Source organism: Carcharodon carcharias, chromosome 24 (assembly GCF_017639515.1).
Source record: "Carcharodon carcharias isolate sCarCar2 chromosome 24, sCarCar2.pri, whole genome shotgun sequence".
NCBI lineage: Eukaryota > Metazoa > Chordata > Chondrichthyes > Lamniformes > Lamnidae > Carcharodon > Carcharodon carcharias.
Window position 1 is genome coordinate 7642290 of NC_054490.1, and position 20486 is coordinate 7662775.

Sequence of the window (20486 nt, forward strand, 5' to 3'; positions counted from 1 at the left end):
CACTAACTGAGTTTGTGTTGGAGGCAGGGTCAATAGAGTGGTTAGGATCTGGAACGCACTGTCTGACATTGTGGGGGGGACAGGGTCAATCAAGTTTTTAGGTTCTGGAACGCTCTGTCTGAGAGTATGGAGGAGACAGGGTCAATCGAGTGGTTAGGATCTGGAAAGCTCTGTCTGAGAATGTGGGGGAGACAGGATCAATCGAGTGGTTAGGATCTGGAACGCTCGGTCTGAGAGTGTGGTGGAGACAGGGTCAATCGAATGGTTAGGATCTGGAATGCACTGCCTGAGAGCGTGGGGGAGAAAGTGTCAATTGAGTGGTTAGGATTTGGAACACACTGTCTGAGATTGTGGGGGAGACAGGGTCAATCGAGTAGTTAGGATCTGGAACGCACTGTCTGAGAGTGTGGTGGAGACAGGGACAATTGAGTCGTTAGGATCTGGAACGCACTGTCTTATAGTGTGGGGGAGACAGGGTCAATCGAGTGGTTAGGATCTGGAACTCGCTGTCTGGGAGTGTGGGGGAGACAGGGTCAATCGAGTGGTTATATCTGGAACGCACTAACTGAGTTTGTGTTGGAGGCAGGGTCAATAGAGTGGTTAGGATTTGGAATGCACTGTCTGAGAGTGTAGGGGTGACAGGGTCAATTGAGTGGATAGGATCTGGAACGCACTGTCTGAGATTGTGGGGAGACAGTGTCAATCGAGCGGTTAGGATCTGGAACACACTGTCTGAGAGTATGGAGGAGAGATGGTCAATCGAGTCATTAGGATCTGGAACGCACTGTCTGAGAGCGTGGGGAAGACAGGGTCAATTGAGTGGTTAGGATCTGGAACGCCCTGTCTGATTGTGTGATGGAGACAGGGTCAATCGAGTGTTTAGGATGTGGATCACACAGTCTGAGAGTGTGGGGTGACAGGGACAATTGAGTGGTTAGGATCTATAATGCACTGTCTGAGAGTGTGATTGAGACAGGGTCAATTGAGTCTTTAGGATCTGGAATGCACTGTCTGAGAGTGTGGGTGAGACAGGGTCAATTGAGTGGTTAGGATCTGGTACGCGCTGTCTGGGAGTGTGGAGGAGACAGGGTCAATCGAGTGATTAGGATCTGGAGCGCACTGTCTGAGAGTGTGGTGGAGACAGGGTCAATCGAGTGGTTAGGATTTGGAATGCACTGTCTGAGAGTGTGGGGGAAACAGGGTCAATTGAGTGGTTAGGATCTGGAACGCACTGTCTGAGATTGTGGGGTAGACAGGGTCAATCGAGTTTTTAGGATCTGGAACGCACTGTCTGAGAGTATGGAGGAGACAGGGTCAATCGAGTGGTCAGGATCTAGAACGCTCTGTCTGAGAATGTGTGGGAGACAGGGTCAATCGAGTGGTTAGGATCTGGAAAGCTCTGTCTGAGAGTGTGGTGGAGACAGGGTCAATCGAATGGTTAGGATCTGGAATGCACTGTCTGAGAGTGTGGGTGAGACAGGGTCAATTGAGTGGTTAGGATCTGGAACGCACTGTCTGAGATTGTGGGGGAGACAGGGTCAATCGAGTGGTTAGGATCTGGAATGCACTGTCTGAGAGTGTGAGGAGACAGGGTCAATCGAGTGGTTAGGATCTGGAATGCACTGTCTGAGAGTGTGGGGAAGACAGGGTCAATCGAGTGGTTAGGATCTGGAACGCACTGTCTGAGAGTGTGGTGGAGACAGGGTCAATCGAGTGGTTAGGATCTGGAACGCACTGTCTGAGAGTATGGAGGAGACAGGGTCAATCGAGTGGTTAGGATCTGGAACGCACTGTCTGAGAATGTGTGGGAGACAGGGTCAATCGAGTGGTTAGGATCTGGAACGCACTGTCTGAGAGTGTGGGGGAGACAGGGTCAATCGAGTGGTTAGGATCTGGAACGCACTGTCTGAGAGTGTGGAGGAGACAGGGTCAATCGAGTGGTTAGGATCTGGAACGCACTGTCTGAGAGTATGGAGGTGACAGGGTCAATCGAGTGGTTAGGATCTGGAACGCACTGTCTGAGAGTGTGGGGAAGACAGGGTCAATCGAGTGGTTAGGATCTGGAACGCGCTGTCTGGAGTGTGGGGGAGACTGGGTCAATCGAGTGGTTAGGATCTGGAACGCACTGTCTGAGAGTGTGGTGGAGACAGGGTCAATCGAGTGGTTAGGATCTGGGAAGCACTGTCTGAGAGTGTGTTGGAGACAGGGTCAATTAAGTGGTTAGGATCTGGAACACACTGTCTGAGATTGTTCAGGATACAGGGACAATCGAGTGGTTAGGATCTGGAACGCACTATCTGAGAGTATGGAGGAGACAGGGTCAATCGAGAGGTTAGATCTGGAACGCCATGTGTGAGTGTGTGGTGGAGACAAGGTCAATCGAGTGGTTAAGATCTGGAACGCACTGTCTGAGAGTATGGAGGAGACAGGGTGAATCGAGTGGTTATGATCTGGAACGCACTGTCTGAGAGTGTGGTGGAGACAGGGTCAATTGAGTGGTTAGGATCTGGAACGCACTGTCTGAGAGTGTGGTGGAGACAGGGTCAATTGAGTCGTTAGGATCTGGAACGCACTGTCTGAGAGTGTGGTGGAGACAGGGTCAATCGAGTGGTTAGGATCTGGAACGCACTGTCTGAGAGTGTGGGGAGACAGGGTCAATCGAGTGGTTAGGATCTGGAACGCACTGACTGAGAGTGTGGTGGAGACAGGATCAATCGAGTGGTTAGGATCTGGAACGCACTGTCTGAGAGTGTGATGGAGACAGGGTCAATTGAGTCGTTAGGATCTGGAACGCACTGTCTGAGAGTGTGGGGGAGACAGGGTCAATCGAGTGGTTAGGATCTGGAACGCACTGTCTGAGAGTGTGATGGAGACAGGGTCGATTGAGTGGTTAGGATCTGGAACGCACTGTCTAAGAATGTGGGGGAGAGAGGGTCAATCGAGTGGTTAGGATCTGGAACGCGCTGTCTGGGAGTGTGGGGGAGACTGGGTCAATCGAGTGGTTAGGATCTGGAACGCACTGTCTGAGAGTGTGGTGGAGACAGGGTCAATCGAGTGGTTAGGATTTGGGAAGCACTGTCTGAGAGTGTGTTGGAGACAGGGTCAATTAAGTGGTTAGGATCTGGAACACACTGTCTGAGATTGTTCAGGATACAGGGACAATCGAGTGGTTAGGATCTGGAACGCACTGTCTGAGAGTATGGAGGAGACAGGGTCAATCGAGAGGTTAGATCTGGAACGCCCTGTCTGAGTGTGTGGTGGAGACAAGGTCAATCGAGTGGTTAAGATCTGGAGCGCACTGTCTGAGAGTATGGAGGAGACAGGGTGAATCGAGTGGTTATGATCTGGAACGCACTGTCTGAGAGTGTGGTGGAGACAGGGTCAATTGAGTGGTAGGATCTGGAACGCACTGTCTGAGAGTGTGTTGGGACAGGGACAATTGAGTCGTTAGGACCTGGAACGCACTGCCTTATAGTGTGGGGGAGACAGGGTCAATCGAGTGGTTAGGATCTGGAACTCGCTGTCTGGGAGTGTGGGGGAGACAGTGTCAATCGAGTGGTTAGGATCTGGAACGCACTGACTGAGAGTGTGTTGGAGGCAGGGTCAATAGAGTGGTTACGATTTGGAATGCACTGCCTGAGAGTATGGAGGAGACAGGGTCAATCGACTGGTTAGGATCTGGAATGCACTGTCTGAGATTGTGGGAAAGACAGGGTCAATCCAGGGGTTAGATTTGGAACGCCCTGTCTGAGTGTGTGGTGGAGACATGGTCAATCGAGTGGTTAAGATCTGGAACGCACTGTCTGAGAGTATGGAGGAGAAAGGGTCAATCGAGTGGTTAGGATCTGGAACACACTGACTGAGAGTGTGGGGAAGACAGGGTCAATCGAGTGGTTAGGATCTGGAACGCAGTGTCTGAGTGTGTGGTGGAGACAGGGTCAATCGAGTCGTTAGGATCTGGAACGCAATGTCTGAGAGTGTGGTGGAGACAGGATCAATCGAGTGGTTAGGATCTGGAACGCACTGTCTGAGAGTGTGATGGAGACAGGGTCAATTGAGTCGTTAGGATCTGGAACGCACTGTCTGAGAGTGTGGGGGAGACAGGGTCAATCGAGTGGTTAGGATCTGGAACGCACTGTCTGAGAGTGTGATGGAGACAGGGTCGATTGAGTGGTTAGGATCTGGAACACACTGTCTAAGAATGTGGGGGAGAGAGGGTCAATCGAGTGGTTAGGATCTGGAACGCGCTGTCTGGGAGTGTGGGGGAGACTGGGTCAATCGAGTGGTTAGGATCTGGAACGCACTGTCTGAGAGTGTGGTGGAGACAGGGTCAATCGAGTGGTTAGGATTTGGAAGCACTGTCTGAGAGTGTGTTGGAGACAGGGTCAATTAAGTGGTTATGATCTGGAACACACTGTCTGAGATTGTTCAGGAGACAGGGACAATCGAGTGGTTAGGATCTGGAATGCACTGTCTGAGAGTATGGAGGAGACAGGGTCAATCGAGAGGTTAGATCTGGAACGCCCTGTCTGAGTGTGTGGTGGAGACAAGGTCAATCGAGTGGTTAAGATCTGGAACGCACTGTCTGAGAGTATGGAGGAGACAGGGTGAATCGAGTGGTTATGATCTGGAACGCACTGTCTGAGAGTGTGGTGGAGACAGGGTCAATTGAGTGGTAGGATCTGGAACGCACTGTCTGAGAGTGTGGTGGAGACAGGGACAATTGAGTCGTTAGGACCTGGAACGCACTGCCTTATAGTGTGGGGGAGACAGGGTCAATCGAGTAGTTAGGATCTGGAACTCGCTGTCTGGGAGTGTGGGGGAGACAGTGTCAATCGAGTGGTTAGGATCTGGAACGCACTGACTGAGAGTGTGTTGGAGGCAGGGTCAATAGAGTGGTTACGATTTGGAATGCACTGCCTGAGAGTATGGAGGAGACAGGGTCAATCGACTGGTTAGGATCTGGAATGCACTGTCTGAGATTGTGGGAAAGACAGGGTCAATCCAGGGGTTAGATTTGGAACGCCCTGTCTGAGTGTGTGGTGGAGACATGGTCAATCGAGTGGTTAAGATCTGGAACGCACTGTCTGAGAGTATGGAGGAGAAAGGGTCAATCGAGTGGTTAGGATCTGGAACACACTGTCTGAGAGTGTGGGGAAGACAGGGTCAATCGAGTGGTTAGGATCTGGAACGCAGTGTCTGAGTGTGTGGTGGAGACAGGGTCAATCGAGTCGTTAGGATCTGGAACGCAATGTCTGAGAGTGTGGTGGAGACAGGATCAATCGAGTGGTTAGGATCTGGAACGCACTGTCTGAGAGTGTGATGGAGACAGGGTCAATTGAGTCGTTAGGATCTGGAACGCACTGTCTGAGAGTGTGGGGGAGACAGGGTCAATCGAGTGGTTAGGATCTGGAACGCACTGTCTGAGAGTGTGATGGAGACAGGGTCGATTGAGTGGTTAGGATCTGGAACGCACTGTCTTAGAATGTGGGGGAGAGAGGGTCAATCGAGTGGTTAGGATCTGGAATGCCCTGTCTGGGAGTGTGGGGGAGACTGGGTCAATCGAGTGGTTAGGATCTGGAACGCACTGTCTGAGAGTGTGTTGGAGACAGGGTCAATCGAGTGGTTAGGATTTGGGATGCACTGTCTGAGAGTGTTTTGGAGACAGGGTCAATTAAGTGGTTAGGATCTGGAACACACTGTCTGAGATTGTTCAGGAGACAGGGACAATCGAGTGGTTAGGATCTGGAACGCACTGTCTGAGAGTATGGAGGAGACAGGGTCAATCGAGTGGTTAAGATCTGGAACGCACTGTCTGCGAGTATGGAGGAGACAGGGTGAATCGAGTGGTTATGATCTGGAACGCACTGTCTGAGAGTGTGGTGGAGACAGGGTCAATTGAGTGGTTAGGATCTGGAACGCACTGTCTGAGAGTGTGGTGGAGACAGGGACAATTGAGTCGTTAGGATCTGGAACGCACTGTCTTATAGTGTGGGGGAGACAGGGTCAATCGAGTGGTTAGGATCTGGAACTCGCTGTCTGGGAGTGTGGGGGAGACAGGGTCAATCGAGTGGTTAGGATCTGGAACGAACTAACTGAGAGTGTGTTGGAGGCAGGGTCAATAGAGTGGTTAGGATTTGGAATGCACTGTCTGAGAGTGTGGGGGTGACAGGGTCAATTGAGTGGATAGGATCTGGAACACACTGTCTGAGATTGTGGGGAGACAGTGTCAATCGAGTGGTTAGGATCTGGAACGCACTGTCTGAGAGTGTGATGGAGACAGGGTCAATTGAGTCGTTAGGATCTGGAACGCACTGTCTGAGAGTGTGGGGGAGACAGGGTCAATCGAGTGGTTAGGATCTGGAACGCACTGTCTGAGAGTGTGTTGGAGACAGGGTCAATCGAGTGGTTAGGATTTGGGATGCACTGTCTGAGAGTGTTTTGGAGACAGGGTCAATTAAGTGGTTAGGATCTGGAACACACTGTCTGAGATTGTTCAGGAGACAGGGACAATCGAGTGGTTATGATCTGGAACGCACTGTCTGAGAGTATGGAGGAGACATGTTCAATCGAGTGGTTAAGATCTGGAACGCACTGTCTGAGAGTATGGAGGAGACAGGGTGAATCGAGTGGTTATGATCTGGAACGCACTGTCTGAGAGTGTGGTGGAGACAGGGTCAATTGAGTGGTTAGGATCTGGAACGCACTGTCTGAGAGTGTGGTGGAGACAGGGACAATTGAGTCGTTAGGATCTGGAACGCACTGTCTTATAGTGTGGGGGAGACAGGGTCAATCGAGTGGTTAGGATCTGGAACTCGCTGTCTGGGAGTGTGGGGGAGACAGGGTCAATCGAGTGGTTATATCTGGAACGCACTAACTGAGTTTGTGTTGGAGGCAGGGTCAATAGAGTGGTTAGGATTTGGAATGCACTGTCTGAGAGTGTGGGGGTGACAGGGTCAATTGAGTGGATAGGATCTGGAACGCACTGTCTGAGATTGTGGGGAGACAGTGTCAATCGAGCGGTTAGGATCTGGAACACACTGTCTGAGAGTATGGAGGAGAGATGGTCAATCGAGTCATTAGGATCTGGAACGCACTGTCTGAGAGCGTGGGGAAGACAGGGTCAATTGAGTGGTTAGGATCTGGAACGCCCTGTCTGATTGTGTGATGGAGACAGGGTCAATCGAGTGTTTAGGATGTGGATCACACAGTCTGAGAGTGTGGGGGTGACAGGGTCAATTGAGTGGTTAGGATCTGTAACGCACTGTCTGAGAGTGTGGTGCTGACAGGGTCAATTGAGTGGTTAGGATTTGGAATGCACTGTCTGAGAGTGTTGGGGGAGACAGGGTCAATCGAGTGGTTAGGATCTGGATCGCGCTGTCTGGGAGTGTGGAGGAGACAGGGTCAATCGAGTGTTTAGGATCTGGAGCGCACTGTCTGAGAGTGTGGATGAGACAGGGTCAATCGAGTGGTTAGGATTTGGAATGCACTGTCTGAGAGTGTGGGGGAGATAGGGTCAATTGAGTGGTTAGGATCTGGAACGCACTGTCTGACATTGTGGGGGGGACAGGGTCAATCGAGTTTTTAGGATCTGGAATGCACTGTCTGAGAGTATGGAGGCGACAGGGTCAATCGAGTGGTTAGGATCTGGAACGCTCAGTCTGAGAATGTGGGGAGACAGGGTCAATCGAGTGGTTAGGATCTGGAACGCTCGGCCTGAGACTGTGGTGGAGACAGGGTCAATCGAATGGTTAGGATCTGGAATGCACTGCCTGAGAGCGTGGGGGAGAAAGTGTCAATTGAGTGGTTAGGATTTGGAACACACTGTCTGAGATTGTGGGGGAGACAGGGTCAATCGAGTGGTTAGGATCTGGAACGCACTGTCTGAGAGTGTGGTGGAGACAGGGACAATTGAGTCGTTAGGATCTGGAACGCACTGTCTTATAGTGTGGGGGAGACAGGGTCAATCGAGTGGTTAGGATCTGGAACTCGCTGTCTGGGAGTGTGGGGGAGACAGGGTCAATCGAGTGGTTATATCTGGAACGCACTAACTGAGTTTGTGTTGGAGGCAGGGTCAATAGAGTGGTTAGGATTTGGAATGCACTGTCTGAGAGTGTGGGGGTGACAGGGTCAATTGAGTGGATAGGATCTGGAACGCACTGTCTGAGATTGTGGGGAGACAGTGTCAATCGAGCGGTTAGGATCTGGAACACACTGTCTGAGAGTATGGAGGAGAGATGGTCAATCGAGTCATTAGGATCTGGAACGCACTGTCTGAGAGCGTGGGGAAGACAGGGTCAATTGAGTGGTTAGGATCTGGAACGCCCTGTCTGATTGTGTGATGGAGACAGGGTCAATCGAGTGTTTAGGATGTGGATCACACAGTCTGAGAGTGTGGGGGTGACAGGGTCAATTGAGTGGTTAGGATCTGTAACGCACTGTCTGAGAGTGTGGTGCTGACAGGGTCAATTGAGTGGTTAGGATTTGGAATGCACTGTCTGAGAGTGTTGGGGGAGACAGGGTCAATCGAGTGGTTAGGATCTGGATCGCGCTGTCTGGGAGTGTGGAGGAGACAGGGTCAATCGAGTGTTTAGGATCTGGAGCGCACTGTCTGAGAGTGTGGATGAGACAGGGTCAATCGAGTGGTTAGGATTTGGAATGCACTGTCTGAGAGTGTGGGGGAGAGAGGGTCAATTGAGTGGTTAGGATCTGGAACGCACTGTCTGACATTGTGGGGGGGACAGGGTCAATCAAGTTTTTAGGTTCTGGAACGCTCTGTCTGAGAGTATGGAGGAGACAGGGTCAATCGAGTGGTTAGGATCTGGAAAGCTCTGTCTGAGAATGTGGGGGAGACAGGATCAATCGAGTGGTTAGGATCTGGAACGCTCGGTCTGAGAGTGTGGTGGAGACAGGGTCAATCGAATGGTTAGGATCTGGAATGCACTGCCTGAGAGCGTGGGGGAGAAAGTGTCAATTGAGTGGTTAGGATCTGGAACACACTGTCTGAGATTGTGGGGGAGACAGGGTCAATCGAGTGGTTAGGATCTGGAATGCACTGTCTGAGAGTATGGAGGAGACAGGGTCAATCGACTGGTTAGGATCTGGAATGCACTGTCTGGGAATGTGGGGAAGACAGGGTCAATCAAGGGGTTAGATTTGCAAGGCCCTGTCTGAGTGTGTGGTGGAGACATGGTCAATTGAGTAGTTAAGATCTGGAACACACTGTCTGAGAGTATGGAGAAGAAAGGGTCAATCGAGTGGTTAGGATCTGGAACGCACTGACTGAGAGTGTGGGGAAGAAAGGGTCAATCGAGTGGTTAGGATGTGGAACACACTGTCTGTTTGTGTGGTGGATACAGGGTCAATCGAGTGGTTTGGATCTGGAACGCACTGTCTGAGAGTGTGGTGTAGACAGGGTCAATTGAGTCGTTAGGATCTGGAACGCACTGTCTGAGAGTGTGGGGGAGGCAGGGTCAATCGAGTGGTTAGGATCTGGAACGCACTGTCTGAGTGTGTGATGGAGACAGGGTCGATTGAGTGGTTAGGATCTGGAACGCACTGTCTTAGAATGTGGGGGAGAGAGGGTCAATCGAGTGGTTAAGATCTGGAAAGCGCTGTCTGGGAGTGTGGGGGAGACAGGGTCAATCGAGTGGTTAGGATCTGGAACGCACTGTCTGAGAGTGTGGTGGAGACAGGGTCAATCGAGTGGTTAGGATTTGGGATGCACTGTCTGAAAGTGTGTTGGAGACAGGGTCAATTGAGTGGTTAGGATCTGGAACACACTGTCTGAGATTGTTCAGGAGACAGGGACAATCGAGTGGTTAGGATCTGGAACGCACTGTCTGAGAGTATGGAGGAGACAGGGTCAATCGAGTGGTTAGATCTGGAACGCCCTGTCTGAGTGTGTGGTGGAGACAAGGTCAATTGAGTGGTTACGATCTGCAACGCACAGTCTGAGAGTATGGAGGAGACAGGGTCAATCGAGTGGTTAGGATCTGGAACGCACTGTCTGAGAGTGTGGTGCAGACAGGGTCAATTGAGTGGTTAGGATCTGGAACGCACTGTCTGAGAGTGTGGTGGAGACAGGGACAATTGAGTCATTAGGACCTGGAACGCACTGTCTTAGAGTGTGGGGGAGACAGGGTCAATCGAGTGGTTAGGATCTGGAACTCGCTGTCTGGGAGTGTGGGGGAGACAGTGTCAATCGAGTGGTTAGGATCTGGAACGCACTCTCTGAGAGTGTGTTGGAGGCAGGGTCAATAGAGTGGTTAGGATTTGGAATGCACTGTCTGAGAGTGTGGGGGAGACAGGGTCAATTGTTTGGATAGGATCTGGAACGCACTGTCTGAGAGTATGGAGGAGAGAGGGTCAATCGAGTCTTTAGGATCTGGAACGCACTGTCTGAGAGTGTGGGGAAGAGAGGGTCAATTGAATGGTTAGGATCTGGAACGCCCTGTCTGATTGTGTGATGGAGACAGTGTCAATCGAGTGTTTAGGATGTGGAACGCACTGTCTGAGAGTGTGGGGGTGACAGGGTCAATTGAGTGGTTAGGATCTGTAACGCACTGTCTGAGAGTGTGGTGCAGACAGGGTCAATTGAGTCGTTAGGATTTGGAACGCACTGTCTGAGACTGTGGTGGAGACAGGGTCAATCGAGTGGTTAGGATCTGGAAGGCACTGTCTGAGAGTGTGATGGAGACAGGGTCAATCGAGTGGTTAGGATCTGGAACGCACTGTCTGAGAGTGTGGAGGAGACAGGGTCAATCGAGTGGTTAGGATCTGGAACGCACTGTCTGAGAGTATGGAGGAGACAGGGTCAATCGAGTGGTTAGGATCTGGAACGCACTGTCTGAGAGTGTGGTGGAGACAGGGTCAATAGAGTGGTTAGGAACTGGAACGCACTGTCTGAGACTGTGGGCTGACAGGGTCATTCGAGTGGTTAGGATCAGGAACGCACTGTCTGAGAGTGTGATGGAGACAGTTTCAATTGAGTGGTAGGATCTGGAACGCACTGTCTGAGAGTGTGTTGGGACAGGGACAATTGAGTCGTTAGGACCTGGAACGCACTGCCTTATAGTGTGGGGGAGACAGGGTCAATCGAGTGGTTAGGATCTGGAACTCGCTGTCTGGGAGTGTGGGGGAGACAGTGTCAATCGAGTGGTTAGGATCTGGAACGCACTGACTGAGAGTGTGTTGGAGGCAGGGTCAATAGAGTGGTTACGATTTGGAATGCACTGCCTGAGAGTATGGAGGAGACAGGGTCAATCGACTGGTTAGGATCTGGAATGCACTGTCTGAGATTGTGGGAAAGACAGGGTCAATCCAGGGGTTAGATTTGGAACGCCCTGTCTGAGTGTGTGGTGGAGACATGGTTAATCGAGTGGTTAAGATCTGGAACGCACTGTCTGAGAGTATGGAGGAGACAGGGTCAATCGAGTGGTTAGGATCTGGAACACACTGACTGAGAGTGTGGGGAAGACAGGGTCAATCGAGTGGTTAGGATCTGGAACGCACTGTCTGAGTGTGTGGTGGAGACAGGGTCAATCGAGTGCTTAGGATCTGGAACGCACTGTCTGAGAGTGTGGTGGAGACAGGATCAATCGAGTGGTTAGGATCTGGAACGCACTGTCTGAGAGTGTGATGGAGACAGGGTCAATTGAGTCGTTAGGATCTGGAACGCACTGTCTGAGAGTGTGGGGGAGACAGGGTCAATCGAGTGGTTAGGATCTGGAACGCACTGTCTGAGAGTGTGATGGAGACAGGGTCGATTGAGTGGTTAGGATCTGGAATGCACTGTCTAAGAATGTGGGGGAGAGAGGGTCAATCGAGTGGTTAGGATCTGGAACGCGCTGTCTGAGAGTGTGGGGGAGACTGGGTCAATCGAGTGGTTAGGATCTGGAACGCACTGTCTGAGAGTGTGATGGAGACAGGGTCAATTGAGTCGTTAGGATCTGGAACGCACTGTCTGAGAGTGTGGGGGAGACAGGGTCAATCGAGTGGTTAGGATCTGGAACGCACTGTCTGAGAGTGTGATGGAGACAGGGTCGATTGAGTGGTTAGGATCTGGAACGCACTGTCTAAGAATGTGGGGGAGAGAGGGTCAATCGAGTGGTTAGGATCTGGAACGCGCTGTCTGGGAGTGTGGGGGAGACAGGGTCAATCGAGTGGTTAGGATCTGGAACGCACTGTCTGAGAGTGTGGTGGAGACAGGGTCAATCGAGTGGTTAGGATTTGGAATGCACTGTCTGAGAGTGTAATGCAGAAAGGGTCAATTGAGTCGTTAGCATCTGGAACGCACAGTCTGAGATTGTTCAGGAGACAGGGACAATCGAGTGGTTAGGATCTGGAATGCACTGTCTGAGAGTATGGAGGAGACAGGGTCAATCGAGTGGTTAGATCTGGAACGCCCTGTCTGAGTGTGTGGTGGAGACAGGATCAATCGAGTGGTTAAGATCTGGAACGCACTGTCTGAGAGTATGGAGGAGACAGGGTCAATCGAGTGGTTAGGATCTGGAACGCACTGTCTGAGAGTGTGGTGGAGACAGGGTCAATTGAGTGGTAGGATCTGGAACGCACTGTCTGAGAGTGTGGTGGAGACAGGGACAATTGAGTCGTTAGGACCTGGAACGCACTGCCTTATAGTGTGGGGGAGACAGGGTCAATCGAGTGGTTAGGATCTGGAACTCGCTGTCTGGGAGTGTGGGGGAGACAGTGTCAATCGAGTGGTTAGGATCTGGAACGCACTGACTGAGAGTGTGTTGGAGGCAGGGTCAATAGAGTGGTTACGATTTGGAATGCACTGCCTGAGATTATGGAAGAGACAGGGTCAATCGACTGGTTAGGATCTGGAATGCACTGTCTGAGATTGTGGGAAAGACAGGGTCAATCCAGGGGTTAGATTTGGAACGCCCTGTCTGAGTGTGTGGTGGAGACATGGTCAATCGAGTGGTTAAGATCTGGAACGCACTGTCTGAGAGTATGGAGGAGAAAGGGTCAATCGAGTGGTTAGGATCTGGAACACACTGTCTGAGAGTGTGGGAAGACAGGGTCAATCGAGTGGTTAGGATCTGGAACGCACGTGTCTGAGAGTGTGGTGGAGACAGGGTCAATCGAGTCGTTAGGATCTGGAACGCACTGTCTGAGAGTGTGGTGGAGACAGGGTCAATCGAGTGGTTAGGATCTGGAACGCACTGTCTGAGAGTGTGATGGAGACAGGGTCAATTGAGTCGTTAGGATCTGGAACGCACTGTCTGAGAGTGTGGGGGAGACAGGGTCAATCGAGTGGTTAGGATCTGGAACGCACTGTCTGAGAGTGTGATGGAGACAGGGTCAATCGAGTGGTTAGGATCTGGAACGCACTGTCTGAGAATGTGGGGGAGAGAGGGTCAATCGAGTGGTTAGGATCTGGAATGCACTTTCTGAGAGTATGGAGGAGACAGGGTCAATCGAGTGGTTAGGATCTGGAACGCACTGTCTGAGTGTGTGGTGGAGACAGGTCAATCGAGTGGTTACGATCTGGGAACGCACTGTCTGAGAGTGTGGTGGAGACAGGGTCAATCGAGTGGTTAGGATCTGAACGCACTGTCTGAGAGTGTGAGAGGAGGACCCTGGGACAGCAGTCAGCAGCACCTAGAGGAGAGTGTGAGAGGAGGACCCTGGGACAGTCAGCAGCACCTAGAGGAGAGTGTGAGAGGAGGACCCTGGGACAGTCAGCAGCACCTAGAGGAGAGTGTGAGAGGAGGACCCTGGGACAGTCAGCAGCACCTAGAGGAGAGTGTGAGAGGAGGACCCTGGGACAGTCAGCAGCACCTAGAGGAGAGTGTGAGAGGAGGACCCTGGGACAGGCAGTCAGCAGCACCTAGAGGAGAGTGTGAGAGGAGGACCCTGGGACAGTCAGCAGCACCTAGAGGAGAGTGTGAGAGGAGGACCCTGGGACAGTCAGCAGCACCTAGAGGAGAGTGTGAGAGGAGGACCCTGGGACAGTCAGCAGCACCTAGAGGAGAGTGTGAGAGGAGGACCCTGGGACAGTCAGCAGCACCTAGAGGAGAGTGTGAGAGGAGGACCCTGGGACAGTCAGCAGCACCTAGAGGAGAGTGTGAGAGGAGGACCCTGGGACAGTCAGCAGCACCTAGAGGAGAGTGTGAGAGGAGGACCTGGGACAGTCAGCAGCACCTAGAGGAGAGTGTGAGAGGAGGACCCTGGGACAGTCAGCAGCACCTAGAGGAGAGTGTGAGAGGAGGACCCTGGGACAGCAGTCAGCAGCACCTAGAGGAGAGTGTGAGAGGAGGACCCTGGGACAGTCAGCAGCACCTAGAGGAGAGTGTGAGAGGAGGACCCTGGGACAGTCAGCAGCACCTAGAGGAGAGTGTGAGAGGAGGACCCTGGGACAGACAGTCAGCAACCTAGAGGAGAGTGTGAGAGGAGGACCCTGGGACAGACAGTCAGCAGCACCTAGAGGAGAGTGTGAGAGGAGGACCCTGGGAAAGAGAGTCAGCAGCACCTAGAGGAGAGTGTGAGAGGAGGACCCTGGGACAGTCAGCAGCACCTAGAGGAGAGTGTGAGAGGAGGACCCTGGGACAGTCAGCAGCACCTAGAGGAGAGTGTGAGAGGAGGACCCTGGGACAGTCAGCAGCACCTAGAGGAGAGTGTGAGAGGAGGACCCTGGGACAGACAGGCAGCAGCACCTAGAGGAGAGTGTGAGAGGAGGACCCTGGGACAGTCAGCAGCACCTAGAGGAGAGAGTGAGAGGAGGACCCTGGGACAGTCAGCAGCACCTAGAGGAGAGTGTGAGAGGAGGACCCTGGGACAGGCAGTCAGCAGCACCTAGAGGAGAGTGTGAGAGGAGGACCCTGGGACAGTCAGCAGCACCTAGAGGAGAGTGTGAGAGGAGGACCCTGGGACAGGCAGTCAGCAGCACCTAGAGGAGAGTGTGAGAGGAGGACCCTGGGACAGTCAGCAGCACCTAGAGGAGAGTGTGAGAGGAGGACCCTGGGACAGTCAGCAGCACCTAGAGGAGAGTGTGAGAGGAGGACCCTGGGACAGACAGTCAGCAGCACCTAGAGGAGAGTGTGAGAGGAGGACCCTGGGACAGTCAGTCAGCAGCACCTAGAGGAGAGTGTGAGAGGAGGACCCTGGGACAGTCAGCAGCACCTAGAGGAGAGTGTGAGAGGAGGACCCTGGGACAGAGTCAGCAGCACCTAGAGGAGAGTGTGAGAGGAGGACCCTGGGACAGCAGTCAGCAGCACCTAGAGGAGAGTGTGAGAGGAGGACCCTGGGACAGTCAGCAGCACCTAGAGGAGAGTGTGAGAGGAGGACCCTGGGACAGTCAGCAGCACCTAGAGGAGAGTGTGAGAGGAGGACCCTGGGACAGTCAGCAGCACCTAGAGGAGAGTGTGAGAGGAGGACCCTGGGACAGTCAGCAGCACCTAGAGGAGAGAGTGAGAGGAGGACCCTGGGACAGTCAGCAGCACCTAGAGGAGAGTGTGAGAGGAGGACCCTGGGACAGACAGTCAGCAGCACCTAGAGGAGAGTGTGAGAGGAGGACCCTGGGACAGTCAGCAGCACCTAGAGGAGAGTGTGAGAGGAGGAGACTGGGACAGTCAGCAGCACCTAGAGGCGAGTGTGAGAGGAGGACCCTGGGACAGGCAGTCAGCAGCACCTAGAGGAGAGTGTGAGAGGAGGACCCTGGGACAGTCAGCAGCACCTAGAGGAGAGTGTGAGAGGAGGACCCTGGGACAGTCAGCAGCACCTAGAGGAGAGTGTGAGAGGAGGACCCTGGGACAGTCAGCAGCACCTAGAGGAGAGTGTGAGAGGAGGACCCTGGGACAGTCAGCAGCACCTAGAGGAGAGTGTGAGAGGAGGACCCTGGGACAGGAGTCAGCAGCACCTAGAGGAGAGTGTGAGAGGAGGGCCCTGGGACAGTCAGCAGCACCTAGAGGAGAGAGTGAGAGGAGGACCCTGGGACAGACAGCAGCACCTAGAGGAGAGTGTGAGAGGAGGACCCTGGACAGACAGTCAGCAGCACCTAGAGGAGAGTGTGAGAGGAGGACCCTGGGACAGTCAGCAGCACCTAGAGGAGAGTGTGAGAGGAGGACCCTGGGACAGACAGCAGCACCTAGAGGAGAGTGTGAGAGGAGGACCCTGGGACAGGGAGTCAGCAGCACCTAGAGGAGAGTGTGAGAGGAGGACCCTGGGACAGCAGTCAGCAGCACCTAGAGGAGAGTGTGAGAGGAGGACCCTGGGACAGTCAGCAGCACCTAGAGGAGAGTGTGAGAGGAGGACCCTGGGACAGGCAGTCAGCAGCACCTAGAGGAGAGAGCGAGAGGAGGACCCTTGGACAGACAGTCAGCAGCACCTAGAGGAGAGTGTGAGAGGAGGACCCTGGGACAGTCAGCAGCACCTAGAGGAGAGAGTGAGAGGAGGACCCTGGGACAGCCAGTCAGCAGCACCTAGAGGAGAGTGTGAGAGGAGGACCCTGGGACAGTCAGCAGCACCTAGAGGAGAGTGTGAGAGGAGGACCCTGGGACAGTCAGTCAGCAGCACCAAGAGGAGAGTGTGAGAGGAGGACCCTGGGACAGTCAGCAGCACCTAGAGGAGAGTGTGAGAGGAGGACCCTGGGACAGTCAGCAGCACCTAGAGGAGAGTGTGAGAGGAGGACCCTGGGACAGGCAGTCAGCAGCACCTAGAGGAGAGTGTGAGAGGAGGACCCTGGGACAGTCAGCAGCACCTAGAGGAGAGTGTGAGAGGAGGACCCTGGGACAGGCAGTCAGCAGCACCTAGAGGAGAGAGAGAGGAGGGCCCTGGGACAGGCAGTCAGCAGCACATAGAGGAGAGTGTGAGAGGAGGACCCTGGGACAGGCATTCAGCAGCACCTAGAGGAGAGTGTGAGAGGAGGTCCCTGGGACAGTCAGCAGCACCTAGAGGAGAGTGTGAGAGGAGGACCCTGGGACAGTCAGCAGCACCTAGAGGAGAGTGTGAGAGGAGGACCCTGGGACAGTCAGCAGCACCTAGAGGAGAGTGTGAGAGGAGGACCCTGGGACAGTCAGCAGCACCTAGAGGAGAGTGTGAGAGGAGGACCCTGGGACAGTCAGCAGCACCTAGAGGAGAGTGTGAGAGGAGGACCCTGGGACAGTCAGCAGCACCTAGAGGAGAGTGTGAGAGGAGGACCCTGGGACAGTCAGCAGCACCTAGAGGAGAGTGTGAGAGGAGGACCCTGGGACAGGCAGTCAGCAGCACCAAGAGGAGAGTGTGAGAGGAGGACCCTGGGACAGTCAGCAGCACCTAGAGGAGAGTGTGAGAGGAGGACCCTGGGACAGTCAGCAGCACCTAGAGGAGAGTGTGAGAGGAGGACCCTGGGACAGTCAGCAGCACCTAGAGGAGAGTGTGAGAGGAGGACCCTGGGACAGTCAGCAGCACCTAGAGGAGAGTGTGAGAGGAGGACCCTGGGACAGACAGTCAGCAGCACCTAGAGGAGAGTGTGAGAGGAGGACCCTGGGACAGTCAGCAGCACCTAGAGGAGAGTGTGAGAGGAGGACCCTGGGACAGTCAGCAGCACCTAGAGGAGAGTGTGAGAGGAGGACCCTGGGACAGTCAGCAGCACCTAGAGGAGAGTGTGAGAGGAGGACCCTGGGACAGTCAGCAGCACCTAGAGGAGAGTGTGAGAGGAGGACCCTGGGACAGGTCAGCAGCACCTAGAGGAGAGTGTGAGAGGAGGACCCTGGACAGACAGTCAGCAGCACCTAGAGGAGAGAGTGAGAGGAGGACCCTGGGACAGTCAGCAGCACCTAGAGGAGAGTGTGAGAGGAGGACCCTGGGACAGTCAGCAGCACCTAGAGGAGAGTGTGAGAGGAGGACCCTGGGACAGTCAGCAGCACCTAGAGGAGAGTGTGAGAGGAGGACCCTGGGACAGCCAGTCAGCAGCACCTAGAGGAGAGTGTGAGAGGAGGACCCTGGGACAGTCAGCAGCACCTAGAGGAGAGTGTGAGAGGAGGACCCTGGGACAGTCAGCAGCACCTAGAGGAGAGTGTGAGAGGAGGACCCTGGGACAGTCAGCAGCACCTAGAGGAGAGTGTGAGAGGAGGACCCTGGGACAGTCAGCAGCACCTAGAGGAGAGTGTGAGAGGAGGACCCTGGGACAGGCAGTCAGCAGCACCTAGAGGAGAGTGTGAGAGGAGGACCCTGGGACAGTCAGCAGCACCTAGAGGAGAGTGTGAGAGGAGGACCCTGGGACAGTCAGCAGCACCTAGAGGAGAGTGTGAGAGGAGGACCCTGGGACAGTCAGCAGCACCTAGAGGAGAGTGTGAGAGGAGGACCCTGGGACAGTCAGCAGCACCTAGAGGAGAGTGTGAGAGGAGGACCCTGGGACAGTCAGCAGCACCTAGAGGAGAGTGTGAGAGGAGGACCCTGGGACAGTCAGCAGCACCTAGAGGAGAGTGTGAGAGGAGGACCCTGGGACAGTCAGCAGCACCTAGAGGAGAGTGTGAGAGGAGGACCCTGGGACAGTCAGCAGCACCTAGAGGAGAGTGTGAGAGGAGGACCCTGGGACAGGCAGTCAGCAGCACCTAGAGGAGAGTGTGAGAGGAGGACCCTGGGACAGTCAGCAGCACCTAGAGGAGAGTGTGAGAGGAGGACCCTGGGACAGCAGTCAGCAGCACCTAGAGGAGAGTGTGAGAGGAGGACCCTGGGACAGTCAGCAGCACCTAGAGGAGAGTGTGAGAGGAGGACCCTGGGACAGTCAGCAGCACCTAGAGGAGAGTGTGAGAGGAGGACCCTGGGACAGTCAGCAGCACCTAGAGGAGAGTGTGAGAGGAGGACCCTGGGACAGTCAGCAGCACCTAGAGGAGAGTGTGAGAGGAGGACCCTGGGACAGTCAGCAGCACCTAGAGGAGAGTGTGAGAGGAGGACCCTGGGACAGTCAGCAGCACCTAGAGGAGAGTGTGAGAGGAGGACCCTGGGACAGTCAGCAGCACCTAGAGGAGAGTGTGAGAGGAGGACCCTGGGACAGTCAGCAGCACCTAGAGGAGAGTGTGAGAGGAGGACCCTGGGACAGTCAGCAGCACCTAGAGGAGAGTGTGAGAGGAGGACCCTGGGACAGGCAGTCAGCAGCACCTAGAGGAGAGTGTGAGAGGAGGACCCTGGGACAGTCAGCAGCACCTAGAGGAGAGTGTGAGAGGAGGACCCTGGGACAGTCAGCAGCACCTAGAGGAGAGTGTGAGAGGAGGACCCTGGGACAGTCAGCAGCACCTAGAGGAGAGTGTGAGAGGAGGACCCTGGGACAGTCAGCAGCACCTAGAGGAGAGTGTGAGAGGAGGACCCTGGGACAGAGTCAGCAGCACCTAGAGGAGAGTGTGAGAGGAGGACCCTGGGACAGTCAGCAGCACCTAGAGGAGAGTGTGAGAGGAGGACCCTGGGACAGACAGTCAGCAGCACCTAGAGGAGAGTGTGAGAGGAGGACCCTGGGACAGTCAGCAGCACCTAGAGGAGAGTGTGAGAGGAGGACCCTGGGACAGTCAGCAGCACCTAGAGGAGAGTGTGAGAGGAGGACCCTGGGACAGTCAGCAGCACCTAGAGGAGAGTGTGAGAGGAGGACCCTGGGACAGTCAGCAGCACCTAGAGGAGAGTGTGAGAGGAGGACCCTGGGACAGTCAGCAGCACCTAGAGGAGAGTGTGAGAGGAGGACCCTGGGACAGTCAGCAGCACCTAGAGGAGAGTGTGAGAGGAGGACCCTGGGACAGTCAGCAGCACCTAGAGGAGAGTGTGAGAGGAGGACCCTGGGACAGTCAGCAGCACCTAGAGGAGAGTGTGAGAGGAGGACCCTGGGACAGCAGTCAGCAGCACCTAGAGGAGAGTGTGAGAGGAGGACCCTGGGACAGTCAGCAGCACCTAGAGGAGAGTGTGAGAGGAGGACCCTGGGACAGTCAGCAGCACCTAGAGGAGAGTGTGAGAGGAGGACCCTGGGACAGTCAGCAGCACCTAGAGGAGAGTGTGAGAGGAGGACCCTGGGACAGTCAGCAGCACCTAGAGGAGAGTGTGAGAGGAGGACCCTGGGACAGTCAGCAGCACCTAGAGGAGAGTGTGAGAGGAGGACCCTGGGACAGGCAGTCAGCAGCACCTAGAGGAGAGTGTGAGAGGAGGACCCTGGGACAGTCAGCAGCACCTAGAGGAGAGTGTGAGAGGAGGACCCTGGGACAGCAGTCAGCAGCACCTAGAGGAGAGTGTGAGAGGAGGACCCTGGGACAGTCAGCAGCACCTAGAGGAGAGTGTGAGAGGAGGACCCTGGGACAGGTCAGCAGCACCTAGAGGAGAGTGTGAGAGGAGGACCCTGGGACAGACAGTCAGCAGCACCTAGAGGAGAGTGTGAGAGGAGGACCCTGGGACAGTCAGCAGTATCTAGAGGCGAGAGAGGAGGACCCTGGGACAGACAGTCAGCAGCACCTAGAGGAGAGTGTGAGAGGAGGACCCTGGACAGTCAGCAGCACCTAGAGGAG